The 21,396-nt window shown below is 48.6% G+C and overlaps 7 non-coding genes across 7 annotated transcripts; all 7 read right to left on the bottom strand.

The window, feature by feature from the left end:
- Positions 1 to 1,534: 1,534 nt before the first annotated feature.
- LOC137322220 (5S ribosomal RNA) lies at positions 1,535 to 1,653 on the bottom strand. Its single transcript, XR_010962977.1, has one exon. It is a non-coding gene; the product is annotated as a 5S ribosomal RNA (ribosomal RNA).
- A 3,006-nt stretch (positions 1,654 to 4,659) lies between these two features.
- Positions 4,660 to 4,778, bottom strand: LOC137322218 (5S ribosomal RNA). Its single transcript, XR_010962975.1, has one exon. It is a non-coding gene; the product is annotated as a 5S ribosomal RNA (ribosomal RNA).
- Positions 4,779 to 7,788: 3,010 nt separating this feature from the next.
- Positions 7,789 to 7,907, bottom strand: LOC137322217 (5S ribosomal RNA). Its single transcript, XR_010962974.1, has one exon. It is a non-coding gene; the product is annotated as a 5S ribosomal RNA (ribosomal RNA).
- A 3,006-nt stretch (positions 7,908 to 10,913) lies between these two features.
- LOC137322216 (5S ribosomal RNA) lies at positions 10,914 to 11,032 on the bottom strand. Its single transcript, XR_010962973.1, has one exon. It is a non-coding gene; the product is annotated as a 5S ribosomal RNA (ribosomal RNA).
- Positions 11,033 to 14,034: 3,002 nt separating this feature from the next.
- Positions 14,035 to 14,153, bottom strand: LOC137322215 (5S ribosomal RNA). The gene has a single exon (XR_010962972.1). It is a non-coding gene; the product is annotated as a 5S ribosomal RNA (ribosomal RNA).
- Positions 14,154 to 17,151: 2,998 nt separating this feature from the next.
- Positions 17,152 to 17,270, bottom strand: LOC137322214 (5S ribosomal RNA). The gene has a single exon (XR_010962971.1). It is a non-coding gene; the product is annotated as a 5S ribosomal RNA (ribosomal RNA).
- Positions 17,271 to 20,272: 3,002 nt separating this feature from the next.
- On the bottom strand, positions 20,273 to 20,391 carry LOC137322411 (5S ribosomal RNA). Its single transcript, XR_010963119.1, has one exon. It is a non-coding gene; the product is annotated as a 5S ribosomal RNA (ribosomal RNA).
- Positions 20,392 to 21,396: the final 1,005 nt, after the last annotated feature.

The raw sequence follows: 21,396 nt of genomic DNA, 5'->3' as shown, positions 1-21,396 counted from the left end.
TTGAACGCTTTTCTTAATTAGTTCGAAAATTATAGCAGATGGGTCAAAAAGGATGTTTGACTGGGTCGGGTGGTTGGAAGTCATGTGATAAAACCTCCAGGAATGCGTCCAACCAGAGTTGGCAACCCTACCTACCCTTCATTGCCTTCCCCTGGCCTTAACCTTCATTAGCTTCACCATTCCTTCACTCACTCACTCACTCACTCACTGCTGCAAAAACGCTGGTCCCTCCTGCCTCAAAATACAGACAACCGGGGAGCAGCCTTTTCTCCTCTCCCAGGCCCAGCTGCTTAGAAAAGGCTCAAGCCCACACCCCAATTTAAGTCACCTTGGCCCAATTCAGGCCAGAAGAAGATGTGTGCCTTTCCGCACATGGATAAAAGCAGCCGCTGGCCCCGATTTGACCGGCAGGTCGGCGAATGTTAGTCTTCATCTCAACAGGGCTGGAATACAATACAAAGTTATGCTACGGTTGTATAAAGCTCTGCTTAGACCGCATCTGGAGTACTGCGTTCAGTTCTGGGCACCACACCTCAGGAAGGATACACTGGTCTTGGAGGGGCTGCAGCGCACATTTACCAAAATGATACCGGGGCTAAAAGGGTTAAGTTGTCAGGACAGGTTGCATCGACTAGGCTCGTATTCCCTTGAGTTTAGAAGATTAAGATCTAATTGAGGTGTTTAAGATTATTAAAGGAGCTGATAGGCTCGATAGAGAAACTATTTCCTCTGGTGGGGGAGTCCGGAACAAGGGGGCATAATCTGAAAATTACAGCTAGGCAGTTCACGGGTGATGTCAGGAAGCACTTCTTCACACAAAGTGTAGTAGAAATCTGGAACTCTCTCCCCCAAAAAGCTGTTGAGGCTGGGGATCAATTGAAAATCTCAAAACCGAGATTGATTGATTTTTGTTAGGCACGGGTGTTGAGGGTTATGGAGCACAGGCGGGTAAATGGAGTTAAGGTACACATCAGTCACGAATGGCGGAACAGGCTCAAAGGGCTGAATGGCCTTCTCCCGTTCCTATGAACGTGCTGCCAGGAAATGGGCCGAGGAAAGCGAGCAACAGCGAGCGAGCGAGTGAGCGAGCGAGCGAGCGATCAGCAAAAAGACTGGCAAATGAAGGCAGCGTCGGCGTGAAGAACAGCAAACAGCTAACAAGAAAAGCCGACGGCAGTTGCTATTTCCAGGCGGTGTCCCAAGCGAGTACTGACCAGGCCTGCCTCTGACTTAGCTTGTGATATCGGATGGGATGGGGTACTTTTCAGAGGAGTGTGGTAGTAAGCGATGGCCTGCTTTGCTTCTCTTTACTTAAACGCTTGCTGCTTTGTGTATGTTTTTTGCCAGCTTATTTTCTTCATGTGTTTTTTTTTGTTGACTCTGTGTCGACTCCCTTGCCTTTGTCTGGCAGCAGGAGAATGTGCAGCAAAGCAATGGGCAAAGGAAAGCGAGAGAGAGTGCAGGAGCAAGCAGCAAAAAGCTTTGTGATTGAAGGGAGTGCGCAGAGCTGAGAGCAGCCTCTGCTGGCAAGAAAAGCCTACTGCACCTGGTATTCCCAGGCGGTCTCCCATCCAAGTACTAACCAGGCCTGACTCTGCTTAGCTTCCGAGATCAGACGAGATCGGGCGTTTTCAGACTAGTATGGCCGTAGGCATCAATTGCTTGCTTTTCCCTTTACTTAAAGGGCTGCAGTCCTCTTCTTCATTCTTTACCACACTTTCTGCACTTGCCTGGCGCCGGGGGAAACAACATCACTCACAGGGTACACGCATTCGCACTGCCAAACACAAACACACACAAGTCCTGCTTCATCTGCAAAACAATCACATAGCAAGCTCAACGCTTCATTCAAATCCTACAACATAGCAACAGGAGGAGGCCATTCACACCCGCCTGCCTGCCTGCCTCCCTGCCTGCCTGCCTGCCTGCCTGCTCCGCCATTTCAGAACATCATGGCTCATCTCTCATCTAACTCCAGAGACCTGCCTTTCGCCCATATCCCTTCATACCTTTGCTTGACAAAAACCTATCTCTCTCACATTTCAATTTCGCAATTCAGCTCCTATCAATTGCCCTTTGCGTGAGAGACTTACAAACTTCTACCACCCTTTGTGGGTAGTAATGTTTTCTCATCTCTCTCCTCAAAGGTCTGGCTCTACTTTTTAGACTCTGCCCCCTACTCCTAGAATCCCCAACCAGCGGAAATAGTTGCTCTCTATCCACCCTATCTGTTCCCCTTAATATCTTATGAACTTCCATCAGATCACCCCTTAACCTTCGAAACTCCAGAGAATACAACCCCAATTTGTGTCATCTCTCCTCGTAACTTAACCCTTGAAGTCCGGCTAGCGTTCTAGTAAACCTACGCTGCACTCCCTCCGAGGCCGATATGTCCTTCCGAAGGTGCGGTGCCCAGAACTGCTCACAGTACTCCAGGTGCGGTCTAACCAGGGTTTTGTATAGCTGCAGCATAACTTCTGCCGCCTTGTACTCTAGTCCTCTACTCACACTTTCACCAGCTACGGATAGGGACCAAGTTAAAAACAAGGACCTCAAAGGTAGCAATCTCTGCAAGGGAAAACATTTACTGGCCTGTGGCCTCCTTCTGTGCTGTACTAAGAAGTAAACTTAGCACTGACCTTTCTCACATAAAAACTCATCAACACCTGCGCTGGACTTCTGGCTAGTGTCTTCGCGACGAAAGCCCCTGAAATCATTCAATAAACACATGCCGTGATTGTTGGTCGGGAGAGGCCTTTCGGGACTTTCCGGATGCATGAACTAAAATGGGCATCAAAATGGTGATGGAGAGGCTTGTAGATTATGTGGTGTAGGCATAAGAAATGGGGCAGGCAGAGGCCCTAAGGGGTGAAATTGACCTGTCGGAGGCCCGGCAAAACCTGGGGAGAAAGGGACAGAAGTCCAAATGTTGGGTAAAGAAAATGTAGATTCAATATGAAAAGTCAGTACTTGACTGCTTACCTCACGCAATTGGAGGGTTGCCAAGCCTCCAGGATTGCCCTGGAGTCTCCAGGAATTAAAGATTAATCTCCTGGACACTGCTGCCAACCAACCGTGGAGAAACATCATAGAGGCATTAAAAGAAAAATGGTTTTTCCTTTTCTTTGAACGCTTTTCTTAATTAGTTCGAAAATTATAGCAGATGGGTCAAAAAGGATGTTTGACTGGGTCGGGTGGTTGGAAGTCATGTGATAAAACCTCCAGGAATGCGTCCAACCAGAGTTGGCAACCCTACCTACCCTTCATTGCCTTCCCCTGGCCTTAACCTTCATTAGCTTCACCATTCCTTCACTCACTCACTCACTCACTCACTGCTGCAAAAACGCTGGTCCCTCCTGCCTCAAAATACAGACAACCGGGGAGCAGCCTTTTCTCCTCTCCCAGGCCCAGCTGCTTAGAAAAGGCTCAAGCCCACACCCCAATTTAAGTCACCTTGGCCCAATTCAGGCCAGAAGAAGATGTGTGCCTTTCCGCACATGGATAAAAGCAGCCGCTGGCCCCGATTTGACCGGCAGGTCGGCGAATGTTAGTCTTCATCTCAACAGGGCTGGAATACAATACAAAGTTATGCTACGGTTGTATAAAGCTCTGCTTAGACCGCATCTGGAGTACTGCGTTCAGTTCTGGGCACCACACCTCAGGAAGGATACACTGGTCTTGGAGGGGCTGCAGCGCACATTTACCAAAATGATACCGGGGCTAAAAGGGTTAAGTTGTCAGGACAGGTTGCATCGACTAGGCTCGTATTCCCTTGAGTTTAGAAGATTAAGATCTAATTGAGGTGTTTAAGATTATTAAAGGAGCTGATAGGCTCGATAGAGAAACTATTTCCTCTGGTGGGGGAGTCCGGAACAAGGGGGCATAATCTGAAAATTACAGCTAGGCAGTTCACGGGTGATGTCAGGAAGCACTTCTTCACACAAAGTGTAGTAGAAATCTGGAACTCTCTCCCCCAAAAAGCTGTTGAGGCTGGGGATCAATTGAAAATCTCAAAACCGAGATTGATTGATTTTTGTTAGGCACGGGTGTTGAGGGTTATGGAGCACAGGCGGGTAAATGGAGTTAAGGTACACATCAGTCACGAATGGCGGAACAGGCTCAAAGGGCTGAATGGCCTTCTCCCGTTCCTATGAACGTGCTGCCAGGAAATGGGCCGAGGAAAGCGAGCAACAGCGAGCGAGCGAGTGAGCGAGCGAGCGAGCGATCAGCAAAAAGACTGGCAAATGAAGGCAGCGTCGGCGTGAAGAACAGCAAACAGCTAACAAGAAAAGCCGACGGCAGTTGCTATTTCCAGGCGGTGTCCCAAGCGAGTACTGACCAGGCCTGCCTCTGACTTAGCTTGTGATATCGGATGGGATGGGGTACTTTTCAGAGGAGTGTGGGAGTAAGCGATGGCCTGCTTTGCTTCTCTTTACTTAAACGCTTGCTGCTTTGTGTATGTTTTTTGCCAGCTTATTTTCTTCATGTGTTTTTTTTTGTTGACTCTGTGTCGACTCCCTTGCCTTTGTCTGGCAGCAGGAGAATGTGCAGCAAAGCAATGGGCAAAGGAAAGCGAGAGAGAGTGCAGGAGCAAGCAGCAAAAAGCTTTGTGATTGAAGGGAGTGCGCAGAGCTGAGAGCAGCCTCTGCTGGCAAGAAAAGCCTACTGCACCTGGTATTCCCAGGCGGTCTCCCATCCAAGTACTAACCAGGCCTGACTCTGCTTAGCTTCCGAGATCAGACGAGATCGGGCGTTTTCAGACTAGTATGGCCGTAGGCATCAATTGCTTGCTTTTCCCTTTACTTAAAGGGCTGCAGTCCTCTTCTTCATTCTTTACCACACTTTCTGCACTTGCCTGGCGCCGGGGGAAACAACATCACTCACAGGGTACACGCATTCGCACTGCCAAACACAAACACACACAAGTCCTGCTTCATCTGCAAAACAATCACATAGCAAGCTCAACGCTTCATTCAAATCCTACAACATAGCAACAGGAGGAGGCCATTCACACCCGCCTGCCTGCCTGCCTCCCTGCCTGCCTGCCTGCCTGCCTGCCTGCTCCGCCATTTCAGAACATCATGGCTCATCTCTCATCTAACTCCAGAGACCTGCCTTTCGCCCATATCCCTTCATACCTTTGCTTGACAAAAACCTATCTCTCTCACATTTCAATTTCGCAATTCAGCTCCTATCAATTGCCCTTTGCGTGAGAGACTTACAAACTTCTACCACCCTTTGTGGGTAGTAATGTTTTCTCATCTCTCTCCTCAAAGGTCTGGCTCTACTTTTTAGACTCTGCCCCCTACTCCTAGAATCCCCAACCAGCGGAAATAGTTGCTCTCTATCCACCCTATCTGTTCCCCTTAATATCTTATGAACTTCCATCAGATCACCCCTTAACCTTCGAAACTCCAGAGAATACAACCCCAATTTGTGTCATCTCTCCTCGTAACTTAACCCTTGAAGTCCGGCTAGCGTTCTAGTAAACCTACGCTGCACTCCCTCCGAGGCCGATATGTCCTTCCGAAGGTGCGGTGCCCAGAACTGCTCACAGTACTCCAGGTGCGGTCTAACCAGGGTTTTGTATAGCTGCAGCATAACTTCTGCCGCCTTGTACTCTAGTCCTCTACTCACACTTTCACCAGCTACGGATAGGGACCAAGTTAAAAACAAGGACCTCAAAGGTAGCAATCTCTGCAAGGGAAAACATTTACTGGCCTGTGGCCTCCTTCTGTGCTGTACTAAGAAGTAAACTTAGCACTGACCTTTCTCACATAAAAACTCATCAACACCTGCGCTGGACTTCTGGCTAGTGTCTTCGCGACGAAAGCCCCTGAAATCATTCAATAAACACATGCCGTGATTGTTGGTCGGGAGAGGCCTTTCGGGACTTTCCGGATGCATGAACTAAAATGGGCATCAAAATGGTGATGGAGAGGCTTGTAGATTATGTGGTGTAGGCATAAGAAATGGGGCAGGCAGAGGCCCTAAGGGGTGAAATTGACCTGTCGGAGGCCCGGCAAAACCTGGGGAGAAAGGGACAGAAGTCCAAATGTTGGGTAAAGAAAATGTAGATTCAATATGAAAAGTCAGTACTTGACTGCTTACCTCACGCAATTGGAGGGTTGCCAAGCCTCCAGGATTGCCCTGGAGTCTCCAGGAATTAAAGATTAATCTCCTGGACACTGCTGCCAACCAACCGTGGAGAAACATCATAGAGGCATTAAAAGAAAAATGGTTTTTCCTTTTCTTTGAACGCTTTTCTTAATTAGTTCGAAAATTATAGCAGATGGGTCAAAAAGGATGTTTGACTGGGTCGGGTGGTTGGAAGTCATGTGATAAAACCTCCAGGAATGCGTCCAACCAGAGTTGGCAACCCTACCTACCCTTCATTGCCTTCCCCTGGCCTTAACCTTCATTAGCTTCACCATTCCTTCACTCACTCACTCACTCACTCACTGCTGCAAAAACGCTGGTCCCTCCTGCCTCAAAATACAGACAACCGGGGAGCAGCCTTTTCTCCTCTCCCAGGCCCAGCTGCTTAGAAAAGGCTCAAGCCCACACCCCAATTTAAGTCACCTTGGCCCAATTCAGGCCAGAAGAAGATGTGTGCCTTTCCGCACATGGATAAAAGCAGCCGCTGGCCCCGATTTGACCGGCAGGTCGGCGAATGTTAGTCTTCATCTCAACAGGGCTGGAATACAATACAAAGTTATGCTACGGTTGTATAAAGCTCTGCTTAGACCGCATCTGGAGTACTGCGTTCAGTTCTGGGCACCACACCTCAGGAAGGATACACTGGTCTTGGAGGGGCTGCAGCGCACATTTACCAAAATGATACCGGGGCTAAAAGGGTTAAGTTGTCAGGACAGGTTGCATCGACTAGGCTCGTATTCCCTTGAGTTTAGAAGATTAAGATCTAATTGAGGTGTTTAAGATTATTAAAGGAGCTGATAGGCTCGATAGAGAAACTATTTCCTCTGGTGGGGGAGTCCGGAACAAGGGGGCATAATCTGAAAATTACAGCTAGGCAGTTCACGGGTGATGTCAGGAAGCACTTCTTCACACAAAGTGTAGTAGAAATCTGGAACTCTCTCCCCCAAAAAGCTGTTGAGGCTGGGGATCAATTGAAAATCTCAAAACCGAGATTGATTGATTTTTGTTAGGCACGGGTGTTGAGGGTTATGGAGCACAGGCGGGTAAATGGAGTTAAGGTACACATCAGTCACGAATGGCGGAACAGGCTCAAAGGGCTGAATGGCCTTCTCCCGTTCCTATGAACGTGCTGCCAGGAAATGGGCCGAGGAAAGCGAGCAACAGCGAGCGAGCGAGTGAGCGAGCGAGCGAGCGATCAGCAAAAAGACTGGCAAATGAAGGCAGCGTCGGCGTGAAGAACAGCAAACAGCTAACAAGAAAAGCCGACGGCAGTTGCTATTTCCAGGCGGTGTCCCAAGCGAGTACTGACCAGGCCTGCCTCTGACTTAGCTTGTGATATCGGATGGGATGGGGTACTTTTCAGAGGAGTGTGGTAGTAAGCGATGGCCTGCTTTGCTTCTCTTTACTTAAACGCTTGCTGCTTTGTGTATGTTTTTTGCCAGCTTATTTTCTTCATGTGTTTTTTTTTGTTGACTCTGTGTCGACTCCCTTGCCTTTGTCTGGCAGCAGGAGAATGTGCAGCAAAGCAATGGGCAAAGGAAAGCGAGAGAGAGTGCAGGAGCAAGCAGCAAAAAGCTTTGTGATTGAAGGGAGTGCGCAGAGCTGAGAGCAGCCTCTGCTGGCAAGAAAAGCCTACTGCACCTGGTATTCCCAGGCGGTCTCCCATCCAAGTACTAACCAGGCCTGACTCTGCTTAGCTTCCGAGATCAGACGAGATCGGGCGTTTTCAGACTAGTATGGCCGTAGGCATCAATTGCTTGCTTTTCCCTTTACTTAAAGGGCTGCAGTCCTCTTCTTCATTCTTTACCACACTTTCTGCACTTGCCTGGCGCCGGGGGAAACAACATCACTCACAGGGTACACGCATTCGCACTGCCAAACACAAACACACACAAGTCCTGCTTCATCTGCAAAACAATCACATAGCAAGCTCAACGCTTCATTCAAATCCTACAACATAGCAACAGGAGGAGGCCATTCACACCCGCCTGCCTGCCTGCCTCCCTGCCTGCCTGCCTGCCTGCCTGCTCCGCCATTTCAGAACATCATGGCTCATCTCTCATCTAACTCCAGAGACCTGCCTTTCGCCCATATCCCTTCATACCTTTGCTTGACAAAAACCTATCTCTCTCACATTTCAATTTCGCAATTCAGCTCCTATCAATTGCCCTTTGCGTGAGAGACTTACAAACTTCTACCACCCTTTGTGGGTAGTAATGTTTTCTCATCTCTCTCCTCAAAGGTCTGGCTCTACTTTTTAGACTCTGCCCCCTACTCCTAGAATCCCCAACCAGCGGAAATAGTTGCTCTCTATCCACCCTATCTGTTCCCCTTAATATCTTATGAACTTCCATCAGATCACCCCTTAACCTTCGAAACTCCAGAGAATACAACCCCAATTTGTGTCATCTCTCCTCGTAACTTAACCCTTGAAGTCCGGCTAGCGTTCTAGTAAACCTACGCTGCACTCCCTCCGAGGCCGATATGTCCTTCCGAAGGTGCGGTGCCCAGAACTGCTCACAGTACTCCAGGTGCGGTCTAACCAGGGTTTTGTATAGCTGCAGCATAACTTCTGCCGCCTTGTACTCTAGTCCTCTACTCACACTTTCACCAGCTACGGATAGGGACCAAGTTAAAAACAAGGACCTCAAAGGTAGCAATCTCTGCAAGGGAAAACATTTACTGGCCTGTGGCCTCCTTCTGTGCTGTACTAAGAAGTAAACTTAGCACTGACCTTTCTCACATAAAAACTCATCAACACCTGCGCTGGACTTCTGGCTAGTGTCTTCGCGACGAAAGCCCCTGAAATCATTCAATAAACACATGCCGTGATTGTTGGTCGGGAGAGGCCTTTCGGGACTTTCCGGATGCATGAACTAAAATGGGCATCAAAATGGTGATGGAGAGGCTTGTAGATTATGTGGTGTAGGCATAAGAAATGGGGCAGGCAGAGGCCCTAAGGGGTGAAATTGACCTGTCGGAGGCCCGGCAAAACCTGGGGAGAAAGGGACAGAAGTCCAAATGTTGGGTAAAGAAAATGTAGATTCAATATGAAAAGTCAGTACTTGAATGCTTACCTCACGCAATTGTAGGGTTGCCAAGCCTCCAGGATTGCCCTGGAGTCTCCAGGAATTAAAGATTAATCTCCTGGACACTGCTGCCAGCCAACCGTGGAGAAACATCATAGAGGCATTAAAAGAAAAATGGTTTTTCCTTTTCTTTGAACGCTTTTCTTAATTAGTTCGAAAATTATAGCAGATGGGTCAAAAAGGATGTTTGACTGGGTCGGGTGGTTGGAAGTCATGTGATAAAACCTCCAGGAATGCGTCCAACCAGAGTTGGCAACCCTACCTACCCTTCATTGCCTTCCCCTGGCCTTAACCTTCATTAGCTTCACCATTCCTTCACTCACTCACTCACTCACTCACTGCTGCAAAAACGCTGGTCCCTCCTGCCTCAAAATACAGACAACCGGGGAGCAGCCTTTTCTCCTCTCCCAGGCCCAGCTGCTTAGAAAAGGCTCAAGCCCACACCCCAATTTAAGTCACCTTGGCCCAATTCAGGCCAGAAGAAGATGTGTGCCTTTCCGCACATGGATAAAAGCAGCCGCTGGCCCCGATTTGACCGGCAGGTCGGCGAATGTTAGTCTTCATCTCAACAGGGCTGGAATACAATACAAAGTTATGCTACGGTTGTATAAAGCTCTGCTTAGACCGCATCTGGAGTACTGCGTTCAGTTCTGGGCACCACACCTCAGGAAGGATACACTGGTCTTGGAGGGGCTGCAGCGCACATTTACCAAAATGATACCGGGGCTAAAAGGGTTAAGTTGTCAGGACAGGTTGCATCGACTAGGCTCGTATTCCCTTGAGTTTAGAAGATTAAGATCTAATTGAGGTGTTTAAGATTATTAAAGGAGCTGATAGGCTCGATAGAGAAACTATTTCCTCTGGTGGGGGAGTCCGGAACAAGGGGGCATAATCTGAAAATTACAGCTAGGCAGTTCACGGGTGATGTCAGGAAGCACTTCTTCACACAAAGTGTAGTAGAAATCTGGAACTCTCTCCCCCAAAAAGCTGTTGAGGCTGGGGATCAATTGAAAATCTCAAAACCGAGATTGATTGATTTTTGTTAGGCACGGGTGTTGAGGGTTATGGAGCACAGGCGGGTAAATGGAGTTAAGGTACACATCAGTCACGAATGGCGGAACAGGCTCAAAGGGCTGAATGGCCTTCTCCCGTTCCTATGAACGTGCTGCCAGGAAATGGGCAGAGGAAAGCGAGCAACAGCGAGCGAGCGAGTGAGCGAGCGAGCGAGCGATCAGCAAAAAGACTGGCAAATGAAGGCAGCGTCGGCGTGAAGAACAGCAAACAGCTAACAAGAAAAGCTGACGGCAGTTGCTATTTCCAGGCGGTGTCCCAAGCGAGTACTGACCAGGCCTGCCTCTGACTTAGCTTGTGATATCGGATGGGATGGGGTACTTTTCAGAGGAGTGTGGGAGTAAGCGATGGCCTGCTTTGCTTCTCTTTACTTAAACGCTTGCTGCTTTGTGTATGTTTTTTGCCAGCTTATTTTCTTCATGTGTTTTTTTTTGTTGACTCTGTGTCGACTCCCTTGCCTTTGTCTGGCAGCAGGAGAATGTGCAGCAAAGCAATGGGCAAAGGAAAGCGAGAGAGAGTGCAGGAGCAAGCAGCAAAAAGCTTTGTGATTGAAGGGAGTGCGCAGAGCTGAGAGCAGCCTCTGCTGGCAAGAAAAGCCTACTGCACCTGGTATTCCCAGGCGGTCTCCCATCCAAGTACTAACCAGGCCTGACTCTGCTTAGCTTCCGAGATCAGACGAGATCGGGCGTTTTCAGACTAGTATGGCCGTAGGCATCAATTGCTTGCTTTTCCCTTTACTTAAAGGGCTGCAGTCCTCTTCTTCATTCTTTACCACACTTTCTGCACTTGCCTGGCGCCGGGGGAAACAACATCACTCACAGGGTACACGCATTCGCACTGCCAAACACAAACACACACAAGTCCTGCTTCATCTGCAAAACAATCACATAGCAAGCTCAACGCTTCATTCAAATCCTACAACATAGCAACAGGAGGAGGCCATTCACACCCGCCTGCCTGCCTGCCTCCCTGCCTGCCTGCCTGCCTGCTCCGCCATTTCAGAACATCATGGCTCATCTCTCATCTAACTCCAGAGACCTGCCTTTCGCCCATATCCCTTCATACCTTTGCTTGACAAAAACCTATCTCTCTCACATTTCAATTTCGCAATTCAGCTCCTATCAATTGCCCTTTGCGTGAGAGACTTACAAACTTCTACCACCCTTTGTGGGTAGTAATGTTTTCTCATCTCTCTCCTCAAAGGTCTGGCTCTACTTTTTAGACTCTGCCCCCTACTCCTAGAATCCCCAACCAGCGGAAATAGTTGCTCTCTATCCACCCTATCTGTTCCCCTTAATATCTTATGAACTTCCATCAGATCACCCCTTAACCTTCGAAACTCCAGAGAATACAACCCCAATTTGTGTCATCTCTCCTCGTAACTTAACCCTTGAAGTCCGGCTAGCGTTCTAGTAAACCTACGCCGCACTCCCTCCGAGGCCGATATGTCCTTCCGAAGGTGCGGTGCCCAGAACTGCTCACAGTACTCCAGGTGCGGTCTAACCAGGGTTTTGTATAGCTGCAGCATAACTTCTGCCGCCTTGTACTCTAGTCCTCTACTCACACTTTCACCAGCTACGGATAGGGACCAAGTTAAAAACAAGGACCTCAAAGGTAGCAATCTCTGCAAGGGAAAACATTTACTGGCCTGTGGCCTCCTTCTGTGCTGTACTAAGAAGTAAACTTAGCACTGACCTTTCTCACATAAAAACTCATCAACACCTGCGCTGGACTTCTGGCTAGTGTCTTCGCGACGAAAGCCCCTGAAATCATTCAATAAACACATGCCGTGATTGTTGGTCGGGAGAGGCCTTTCGGGACTTTCCGGATGCATGAACTAAAATGGGCATCAAAATGGTGATGGAGAGGCTTGTAGATTATGTGGTGTAGGCATAAGAAATGGGGCAGGCAGAGGCCCTAAGGGGTGAAATTGACCTGTCGGAGGCCCGGCAAAACCTGGGGAGAAAGGGACAGAAGTCCAAATGTTGGGTAAAGAAAATGTAGATTCAATATGAAAAGTCAGTACTTGAATGCTTACCTCACGCAATTGTAGGGTTGCCAAGCCTCCAGGATTGCCCTGGAGTCTCCAGGAATTAAAGATTAATCTCCTGGACACTGCTGCCAGCCAACCGTGGAGAAACATCATAGAGGCATTAAAAGAAAAATGGTTTTTCCTTTTCTTTGAACGCTTTTCTTAATTAGTTCGAAAATTATAGCAGATGGGTCAAAAAGGATGTTTGACTGGGTCGGGTGGTTGGAAGTCATGTGATAAAACCTCCAGGAATGCGTCCAACCAGAGTTGGCAACCCTACCTACCCTTCATTGCCTTCCCCTGGCCTTAACCTTCATTAGCTTCACCATTCCTTCACTCACTCACTCACTCACTCACTGCTGCAAAAACGCTGGTCCCTCCTGCCTCAAAATACAGACAACCGGGGAGCAGCCTTTTCTCCTCTCCCAGGCCCAGCTGCTTAGAAAAGGCTCAAGCCCACACCCCAATTTAAGTCACCTTGGCCCAATTCAGGCCAGAAGAAGATGTGTGCCTTTCCGCACATGGATAAAAGCAGCCGCTGGCCCCGATTTGACCGGCAGGTCGGCGAATGTTAGTCTTCATCTCAACAGGGCTGGAATACAATACAAAGTTATGCTACGGTTGTATAAAGCTCTGCTTAGACCGCATCTGGAGTACTGCGTTCAGTTCTGGGCACCACACCTCAGGAAGGATACACTGGTCTTGGAGGGGCTGCAGCGCACATTTACCAAAATGATACCGGGGCTAAAAGGGTTAAGTTGTCAGGACAGGTTGCATCGACTAGGCTCGTATTCCCTTGAGTTTAGAAGATTAAGATCTAATTGAGGTGTTTAAGATTATTAAAGGAGCTGATAGGCTCGATAGAGAAACTATTTCCTCTGGTGGGGGAGTCCGGAACAAGGGGGCATAATCTGAAAATTACAGCTAGGCAGTTCACGGGTGATGTCAGGAAGCACTTCTTCACACAAAGTGTAGTAGAAATCTGGAACTCTCTCCCCCAAAAAGCTGTTGAGGCTGGGGATCAATTGAAAATCTCAAAACCGAGATTGATTGATTTTTGTTAGGCACGGGTGTTGAGGGTTATGGAGCACAGGCGGGTAAATGGAGTTAAGGTACACATCAGTCACGAATGGCGGAACAGGCTCAAAGGGCTGAATGGCCTTCTCCCGTTCCTATGAACGTGCTGCCAGGAAATGGGCCGAGGAAAGCGAGCAACAGCGAGCGAGCGAGTGAGCGAGCGAGCGAGCGATCAGCAAAAAGACTGGCAAATGAAGGCAGCGTCGGCGTGAAGAACAGCAAACAGCTAACAAGAAAAGCTGACGGCAGTTGCTATTTCCAGGCGGTGTCCCAAGCGAGTACTGACCAGGCCTGCCTCTGACTTAGCTTGTGATATCGGATGGGATGGGGTACTTTTCAGAGGAGTGTGGGAGTAAGCGATGGCCTGCTTTGCTTCTCTTTACTTAAACGCTTGCTGCTTTGTGTATGTTTTTTGCCAGCTTATTTTCTTCATGTGTTTTTTTTTGTTGACTCTGTGTCGACTCCCTTGCCTTTGTCTGGCAGCAGGAGAATGTGCAGCAAAGGAATGGGCAAAGGAAAGCGAGAGAGAGTGCAGGAGCAAGCAGCAAAAAGCTTTGTGATTGAAGGGAGTGCGCAGAGCTGAGAGCAGCCTCTGCTGGCAAGAAAAGCCTACTGCACCTGGTATTCCCAGGCGGTCTCCCATCCAAGTACTAACCAGGCCTGACTCTGCTTAGCTTCCGAGATCAGACGAGATCGGGCGTTTTCAGACTAGTATGGCCGTAGGCATCAATTGCTTGCTTTTCCCTTTACTTAAAGGGCTGCAGTCCTCTTCTTCATTCTTTACCACACTTTCTGCACTTGCCTGGCGCCGGGGGAAACAACATCACTCACAGGGTACACGCATTCGCACTGCCAAACACAAACACACACAAGTCCTGCTTCATCTGCAAAACAATCACATAGCAAGCTCAACGCTTCATTCAAATCCTACAACATAGCAACAGGAGGAGGCCATTCACACCCGCCTGCCTGCCTGTCTGCCTGCCTGCCTGCCTGCTCCGCCATTTCAGAACATCATGGCTCATCTCTCATCTAACTCCAGAGACCTGCCTTTCGCCCATATCCCTTCATACCTTTGCTTGACAAAAACCTATCTCTCTCACATTTCAATTTCGCAATTCAGCTCCTATCAATTGCCCTTTGCGTGAGAGACTTACAAACTTCTACCACCCTTTGTGGGTAGTAATGTTTTCTCATCTCTCTCCTCAAAGGTCTGGCTCTACTTTTTAGACTCTGCCCCCTATTCCTAGAATCCCCAACCAGCGGAAATAGTTGCTCTCTATCCACCCTATCTGTTCCCCTTAATATCTTATGAACTTCCATCAGATCACCCCTTAACCTTCGAAACTCCAGAGAATACAACCCCAATTTGTGTCATCTCTCCTCGTAACTTAACCCTTGAAGTCCAGCTAGCGTTCTAGTAAACCTACGCCGCACTCCCTCCGAGGCCGATATGTCCTTCCGAAGGTGCGGTGCCCAGAACTGCTCACAGTACTCCAGGTGCGGTCTAACCAGGGTTTTGTATAGCTGCAGCATAACTTCTGCCGCCTTGTACTCTAGTCCTCTACTCACACTTTCACCAGCTACGGATAGGGACCAAGTTAAAAACAAGGACCTCAAAGGTAGCAATCTCTGCAAGGGAAAACATTTACTGGCCTGTGGCCTCCTTCTGTGCTGTACTAAGAAGTAAACTTAGCACTGACCTTTCTCACATAAAAACTCATCAACACCTGCGCTGGACTTCTGGCTAGTGTCTTCGCGACGAAAGCCCCTGAAATCATTCAATAAACACATGCCGTGATTGTTGGTCGGGAGAGGCCTTTCGGGACTTTCCGGATGCATGAACTAAAATGGGCATCAAAATGGTGATGGAGAGGCTTGTAGATTATGTGGTGTAGGCATAAGAAATGGGGCAGGCAGAGGCCCTAAGGGGTGAAATTGACCTGTCGGAGGCCCGGCAAAACCTGGGGAGAAAGGGACAGAAGTCCAAATGTTGGGTAAAGAAAATGTAGATTCAATATGAAAAGTCAGTACTTGAATGCTTACCTCACGCAATTGTAGGGTTGCCAAGCCTCCAGGATTGCCCTGGAGTCTCCAGGAATTAAAGATTAATCTCCTGGACACTGCTGCCAGCCAACCGTGGAGAAACATCATAGAGGCATTAAAAGAAAAATGGTTTTTCCTTTTCTTTGAACGCTTTTCTTAATTAGTTCGAAAATTATAGCAGATGGGTCAAAAAGGATGTTTGACTGGGTCGGGTGGTTGGAAGTCATGTGATAAAACCTCCAGGAATGCGTCCAACCAGAGTTGGCAACCCTACCTACCCTTCATTGCCTTCCCCTGGCCTTAACCTTCATTAGCTTCACCATTCCTTCACTCACTCACTCACTCACTCACTGCTGCAAAAACGCTGGTCCCTCCTGCCTCAAAATACAGACAACCGGGGAGCAGCCTTTTCTCCTCTCCCAGGCCCAGCTGCTTAGAAAAGGCTCAAGCCCACACCCCAATTTAAGTCACCTTGGCCCAATTCAGGCCAGAAGAAGATGTGTGCCTTTCCGCACATGGATAAAAGCAGCCGCTGGCCCCGATTTGACCGGCAGGTCGGCGAATGTTAGTCTTCATCTCAACAGGGCTGGAATACAATACAAAGTTATGCTACGGTTGTATGAAGCTCTGCTTAGACCGCATCTGGAGTACTGCGTTCAGTTCTGGGCACCACACCTCAGGAAGGATACACTGGTCTTGGAGGGGCTGCAGCGCACATTTACCAAAATGATACCGGGGCTAAAAGGGTTAAGTTGTCAGGACAGGTTGCATCGACTAGGCTCGTATTCCCTTGAGTTTAGAAGATTAAGATCTAATTGAGGTGTTTAAGATTATTAAAGGAGCTGATAGGCTCGATAGAGAAACTATTTCCTCTGGTGGGGGAGTCCGGAACAAGGGGGCATAATCTGAAAATTACAGCTAGGCAGTTCACGGGTGATGTCAGGAAGCACTTCTTCACACAAAGTGTAGTAGAAATCTGGAACTCTCTCCCCCAAAAAGCTGTTGAGGCTGGGGATCAATTGAAAATCTCAAAACCGAGATTGATTGATTTTTGTTAGGCACGGGTGTTGAGGGTTATGGAGCACAGGCGGGTAAATGGAGTTAAGGTACACATCAGTCACGAATGGCGGAACAGGCTCAAAGGGCTGAATGGCCTTCTCCCGTTCCTATGAACGTGCTGCCAGGAAATGGGCCGAGGAAAGCGAGCAACAGCGAGCGACCGAGTGAGCGAGCGAGCGAGCGATCAGCAAAAAGACTGGCAAATGAAGGCAGCGTCGGCGTGAAGAACAGCAAACAGCTAACAAGAAAAGCTGACGGCAGTTGCTATTTCCAGGCAGTGTCCCAAGCGAGTACTGACCAGGCCTGCCTCTGACTTAGCTTGTGATATCGGATGGGATGGGGTACTTTTCAGAGGAGTGTGGGAGTAAGCGATGGCCTGCTTTGCTTCTCTTTACTTAAACGCTTGCTGCTTTGTGTATGTTTTTTGCCAGCTTATTTTCTTCATGTGTTTTTTTTTGTTGACTCTGTGTCGACTCCCTTGCCTTTGTCTGGCAGCAGGAGAATGTGCAGCAAAGGAATGGGCAAAGGAAAGCGAGAGAGAGTGCAGGAGCAAGCAGCAAAAAGCTTTGTGATTGAAGGGAGTGCGCAGAGCTGAGAGCAGCCTCTGCTGGCAAGAAAAGCCTACTGCACCTGGTATTCCCAGGCGGTCTCCCATCCAAGTACTAACCAGGCCTGACTCTGCTTAGCTTCCGAGATCAGACGAGATCGGGCGTTTTCAGACTAGTATGGCCGTAGGCATCAATTGCTTGCTTTTCCCTTTACTTAAAGGGCTGCAGTCCTCTTCTTCATTCTTTACCACACTTTCTGCACTTGCCTGGCGCCGGGGGAAACAACATCACTCACAGGGTACACGCATTCGCACTGCCAAACACAAACACACACAAGTCCTGCTTCATCTGCAAAACAATCACATAGCAAGCTCAACGCTTCATTCAAATCCTACAACATAGCAACAGGAGGAGGCCATTCACACCCGCCTGCCTGCCTGTCTGCCTGCCTGCCTGCCTGCCTGCTCCGCCATTTCAGAACATCATGGCTCATCTCTCATCTAACTCCAGAGACCTGCCTTTCGCCCATATCCCTTCATACCTTTGCTTGACAAAAACCTATCTCTCTCACATTTCAATTTCGCAATTCAGCTCCTATCAATTGCCCTTTGCGTGAGAGACTTACAAACTTCTACCACCCTTTGTGGGTAGTAATGTTTTCTCATCTCTCTCCTCAAAGGTCTGGCTCTACTTTTTAGACTCTGCCCCCTACTCCTAGAATCCCCAACCAGCGGAAATAGTTGCTCTCTATCCACCCTATCTGTTCCCCTTAATATCTTATGAACTTCCATCAGATCACCCCTTAACCTTCGAAACTCCAGAGAATACAACCCCAATTTGTGTCATCTCTCCTCGTAACTTAACCCTTGAAGTCCAGCTAGCGTTCTAGTAAACCTACGCCGCACTCCCTCCGAGGCCGATATGTCCTTCCGAAGGTGCGGTGCCCAGAACTGCTCACAGTACTCCAGGTGCGGTCTAACCAGGGTTTTGTATAGCTGCAGCATAACTTCTGCCGCCTTGTACTCTAGTCCTCTACTCACACTTTCACCAGCTACGGATAGGGACCAAGTTAAAAACAAGGACCTCAAAGGTAGCAATCTCTGCAAGGGAAAACATTTACTGGCCTGTGGCCTCCTTCTGTGCTGTACTAAGAAGTAAACTTAGCACTGACCTTTCTCACATAAAAACTCATCAACACCTGCGCTGGACTTCTGGCTAGTGTCTTCGCGACGAAAGCCCCTGAAATCATTCAATAAACACATGCCGTGATTGTTGGTCGGGAGAGGCCTTTCGGGACTTTCCGGATGCATGAACTAAAATGGGCATCAAAATGGTGATGGAGAGGCTTGTAGATTATGTGGTGTAGGCATAAGAAATGGGGCAGGCAGAGGCCCTAAGGGGTGAAATTGACCTGTCGGAGGCCCGGCAAAACCTGGGGAGAAAGGGACAGAAGTCCAAATGTTGGGTAAAGAAAATGTAGATTCAATATGAAAAGTCAGTACTTGAATGCTTACCTCACGCAATTGTAGGGTTGCCAAGCCTCCAGGATTGCCCTGGAGTCTCCAGGAATTAAAGATTAATCTCCTGGACACTGCTGCCAGCCAACCGTGGAGAAACATCATAGAGGCATTAAAAGAAAAATGGTTTTTCCTTTTCTTTGAACGCTTTTCTTAATTAGTTCGAAAATTATAGCAGATGGGTCAAAAAGGATGTTTGACTGGGTCGGGTGGTTGGAAGTCATGTGATAAAACCTCCAGGAATGCGTCCAACCAGAGTTGGCAACCCTACCTACCCTTCATTGCCTTCCCCTGGCCTTAACCTTCATTAGCTTCACCATTCCTTCACTCACTCACTCACTCACTCACTGCTGCAAAAACGCTGGTCCCTCCTGCCTCAAAATACAGACAACCGGGGAGCAGCCTTTTCTCCTCTCCCAGGCCCAGCTGCTTAGAAAAGGCTCAAGCCCACACCCCAATTTAAGTCACCTTGGCCCAATTCAGGCCAGAAGAAGATGTGTGCCTTTCCGCACATGGATAAAAGCAGCCGCTGGCCCCGATTTGACCGGCAGGTCGGCGAATGTTAGTCTTCATCTCAACAGGGCTGGAATACAATACAAAGTTATGCTACGGTTGTATGAAGCTCTGCTTAGACCGCATCTGGAGTACTGCGTTCAGTTCTGGGCACCACACCTCAGGAAGGATACACTGGTCTTGGAGGGGCTGCAGCGCACATTTACCAAAATGATACCGGGGCTAAAAGGGTTAAGTTGTCAGGACAGGTTGCATCGACTAGGCTCGTATTCCCTTGAGTTTAGAAGATTAAGATCTAATTGAGGTGTTTAAGATTATTAAAGGAGCTGATAGGCTCGATAGAGAAACTATTTCCTCTGGTGGGGGAGTCCGGAACAAGGGGGCATAATCTGAAAATTACAGCTAGGCAGTTCACGGGTGATGTCAGGAAGCACTTCTTCACACAAAGTGTAGTAGAAATCTGGAACTCTCTCCCCCAAAAAGCTGTTGAGGCTGGGGATCAATTGAAAATCTCAAAACCGAGATTGATTGATTTTTGTTAGGCACGGGTGTTGAGGGTTATGGAGCACAGGCGGGTAAATGGAGTTAAGGTACACATCAGTCACGAATGGCGGAACAGGCTCAAAGGGCTGAATGGCCTTCTCCCGTTCCTATGAACGTGCTGCCAGGAAATGGGCCGAGGAAAGCGAGCAACAGCGAGCGACCGAGTGAGCGAGCGAGCGAGCGATCAGCAAAAAGACTGGCAAATGAAGGCAGCGTCGGCGTGAAGAACAGCAAACAGCTAACAAGAAAAGCTGACGGCAGTTGCTATTTCCAGGCAGTGTCCCAAGCGAGTACTGACCAGGCCTGCCTCTGACTTAGCTTGTGATATCGGATGGGATGGGGTACTTTTCAGAGGAGTGTGGGAGTAAGCGATGGCCTGCTTTGCTTCTCTTTACTTAAACGCTTGCTGCTTTGTGTATGTTTTTTGCCAGCTTATTTTCTTCATGTGTTTTTTTTTGTTGACTCTGTGTCGACTCCCTTGCCTTTGTCTGGCAGCAGGAGAATGTGCAGCAAAGGAATGGGCAAAGGAAAGCGAGAGAGAGTGCAGGAGCAAGCAGCAAAAAGCTTTGTGATTGAAGGGAGTGCGCAGAGCTGAGAGCAGCCTCTGCTGGCAAGAAAAGCCTACTGCACCTGGTATTCCCAGGCGGTCTCCCATCCAAGTACTAACCAGGCCTGACTCTGCTTAGCTTCCGAGATCAGACGAGATCGGGCGTTTTCAGACTAGTATGGCCGTAGGCATCAATTGCTTGCTTTTCCCTTTACTTAAAGGGCTGCAGTCCTCTTCTTCATTCTTTACCACACTTTCTGCACTTGCCTGGCGCCGGGGGAAACAACATCACTCACAGGGTACACGCATTCGCACTGCCAAACACAAACACACACAAGTCCTGCTTCATCTGCAAAACAATCACATAGCAAGCTCAACGCTTCATTCAAATCCTACAACATAGCAACAGGAGGAGGCCATTCACACCCGCCTGCCTGCCTGTCTGCCTGCCTGCCTGCCTGCCTGCTCCGCCATTTCAGAACATCATGGCTCATCTCTCATCTAACTCCAGAGACCTGCCTTTCGCCCATATCCCTTCATACCTTTGCTTGACAAAAACCTATCTCTCTCACATTTCAATTTCGCAATTCAGCTCCTATCAATTGCCCTTTGCGTGAGAGACTTACAAACTTCTACCACCCTTTGTGGGTAGTAATGTTTTCTCATCTCTCTCCTCAAAGGTCTGGCTCTACTTTTTAGACTCTGCCCCCTACTCCTAGAATCCCCAACCAGCGGAAATAGTTGCTCTCTATCCACCCTATCTGTTCCCCTTAATATCTTATGAACTTCCATCAGATCACCCCTTAACCTTCGAAACTCCAGAGAATACAACCCCAATTTGTGTCATCTCTCCTCGTAACTTAACCCTTGAAGTCCGGCTAGCGTTCTAGTAAACCTACGCCGCACTCCCTCCGAGGCCGATATGTCCTTCCGAAGGTGCGGTGCCCAGAACTGCTCACAGTACTCCAGGTGCGGTCTAACCAGGGTTTTGTATAGCTGCAGCATAACTTCTGCCGCCTTGTACTCTAGTCCTCTACTCACACTTTCACCAGCTACGGATAGGGACCAAGTTAAAAACAAGGACCTCAAAGGTAGCAATCTCTGCAAGGGAAAACATTTACTGGCCTGTGGCCTCCTTCTGTGCTGTACTAAGAAGTAAACTTAGCACTGACCTTTCTCACATAAAAACTCATCA

The sequence above is a fragment of the Heptranchias perlo genome, chromosome 5 (assembly GCF_035084215.1).
Source record: "Heptranchias perlo isolate sHepPer1 chromosome 5, sHepPer1.hap1, whole genome shotgun sequence".
Classification (NCBI taxonomy): Eukaryota; Metazoa; Chordata; class Chondrichthyes; order Hexanchiformes; family Hexanchidae; genus Heptranchias; species Heptranchias perlo.
This window is presented reverse-complemented; position numbering and strand designations above follow the sequence as displayed.